This window comes from Babylonia areolata, chromosome 5 (assembly GCF_041734735.1).
Source record: "Babylonia areolata isolate BAREFJ2019XMU chromosome 5, ASM4173473v1, whole genome shotgun sequence".
Lineage (NCBI taxonomy): Eukaryota > Metazoa > Mollusca > Gastropoda > Neogastropoda > Buccinidae > Babylonia > Babylonia areolata.
The window spans coordinates 6,506,021-6,508,520 of record NC_134880.1 but is presented as its reverse complement, the minus strand read 5'-3'; the positions used below and the strand labels follow the sequence as shown (position 1 = coordinate 6,508,520).

At 42.0% G+C, this 2,500-nt stretch overlaps 1 protein-coding gene across 1 annotated transcript in view; it reads right to left on the bottom strand.

Moving 5' to 3' along the window:
- Positions 1 to 2,500, bottom strand: part of LOC143282567 (uncharacterized) — a 52,985-nt gene that overhangs the window by 14,495 nt on the left and 35,990 nt on the right. The gene's annotated exons all lie outside the window — the stretch shown is intronic.

Genomic DNA, 2,500 nt, shown 5'->3' with positions numbered 1-2,500 from the left:
TATTTGTGTAGTAGTAGTAGCAGCAGCAGCAGCAGCAGCAGTAGTAGTAGTAGTAGTAGTAGTAGTAGTAGTAGTAGTAGTAGTAGTAGTAGTAGTAGTATTAACATAAAAAAGAGGAAAAAGTGAATGTTTGGTGCAGACATTCAAGATCATATAGCCTGTATATGTGGACAGAAAATGCGAGTGCCTGATTCGATTCACGCACGTTCCCTCACTAACCAGCAACACTGCATGAGGTGGTCTGGACACTAATGAACTGGTCTTTTAAAGGATGTGATCACAAACCAAAATCCCGTGTACTCAGCCCTTGTACCTCTGTTCTGTCCAGACTACATGATGACATTTCCCTTCTGACTGACTGTCCAGACAACATGACATTTCCCTTCTGGTTGACTGTCTGTCCAGACAACATGATGACATTTCCCTTCTGGTTGACTGTCTGTCCAGACTACATGATGACATTTCCCTTCTGACTGACTGTCTGTCCAGACAACATGATGACATTTCCCTTCTGACTGACTATCTGTCTAGACCACATGATGACATTTCCCTTCTGGTTGACTGTCTCAAACGGCACATAAAACCTACGGGAACAAGAGTTGTTTTTTCCAAGCAGACATTTTGTAAGGTAGACAGAGATCTGCCTTGCTGTTCTCCGTCAGATAAGCTCTCTCCATTACCTTACGACTACAGCAACAAAGACACTAGTTTGTGCCTCTGTTCGATCTAGACTAAAGTTCAATGAGGGCAATGCCTTGTGGCTGACTGTCTCAAACGGTACATAGTTAAAACATTCAAAGAAGCAGAACTCATCTGCAAGGCTTACACCCAAACCAAAGACAGATCACACCTCTGCTTTAAAAACTGCATTGTCCCCCGTCGAAGGAAAGATCCAGAATATTCTTTCCCTCCTTTGCCGTACCTACTTCACAAGTCATCTCCAGCCTAAAGTTCTAATCTCCTCTTTGCCCATTCACCTTTTCAACCACTCCGTCCATCTACAGAACACATCACTCCCTGCACACCAGACACCTGGACAGATACCTCGGGGGGATGAAAATGAACTCATTCCCTTTGGCACCAAGTCAGTTACCAACCAGGTCATCTCTACCCTTGTGTTCATCTCTGGCTCAGTGCGATATACTACTTTCTCAGTCTGTTAGAAACACTGGTTTCTACTTAGTGAAACATTGCACATGGATGCACATGTCAAACATTTGTACCACACTCTGTTCTGTCAGCTAGGTAGAATAAGTAAAAGTCGCTACTTCCTTTCCACTTCTGTTGCCAACAAACTTTACGACTTTTTTTTATTTTAATACTTTCTAGACTGCTGTAACACAAGAGTGCAAAATTGGTGCTCAGAACACTTCACTAGCTTCCCGTGATGGCAAGAATCCAAAACAAAATTCCTTGTCTCTGCTTTCAGTGTTTATGTTACTACATTATGGCACTGTGCCACTATATCTTTCGGATATTCTCCATCTACACCATTCTTCTAAGACGCTACGCTGTCTCGACACCTCTCTGCTGAAAGGTCCTCGGTTCTCTCTTGAGGCCTTTCAGCAAAACAAGATTAATTTCTGTCCTCAGCACTGCTCTTTGGAATTCCTTGCCGCTGTCCCTCAGACAAACTCAGTGTATCTCAAATTAAAAAAAAAAGAACTTGAAGACATGCCTCTTTTGGATTTCACCTGTCCCGCTGTGTGTGAGTGTGTGCTTTTTTCTGTGTTCTGCGTATGTTGTTGATGTGTTGTGTGTGCTTCTTTCTGTGTTCTGTGTATGTTGTTTATGTGTTGTGTGTGCTTCTTTCTGTGTGCTGTGTATGTTGTTGATGTGTCGTGTGTGCTTCTTTCTGTGTTCTGTGTATGTTGTTGATGTGTTGTGTGTGCTTCTTTCTGTGTTCTGTGTATGTTGTTGATGTGTGTGTTCTTTCTGTCTTCTGTGTATGTTGTTGATGTGTGTGCTTCTTTCTGTGTTCTGTGTATGTTGTTGATGTGTGTGCTTCTTTCTGTGTTCTGTGTATGTTGTTGATGTGTTGTGTGTGCTTCTTTCTGTGTTCTGTGTATGTTGTTGATGTGTGTGCTTCTTTCTGTGTTCTGTGTATGTTGTTGATGTGTTGTGTGTGCTTCTTTCTGTGTTCTGTGTATGTTGTTGATGTGTCGTGTGTGCTTCTTTCTGTGTTCTGTGTATGTTGTTGATGTGTGTGCTTCTTTCTGTGTTCTGTGTATGTTGTTGATGTGATGTGTGTGCTTCTTTCTGTGTTCTGTGTATGTTGTTGATGTGTTGTGTGTGCTTCTTTCTGTATTCTGTGTATGTTGTTGATGTGTTGTGTGTGCTTCTTTCTGTGTTCTGTGTATGTTGTTGATGTGTGTGCTTCTTTCTGTGTTCTGTGTATGTTGTTGATGTGTTGTGTGTGCTTCTTTCTGTGTCCTGTGTATGTTGTTGATGTGTGTGCTTCTTTCTGTGTTCTGTGTATGTTGATGTGTGTGCTTCTTTC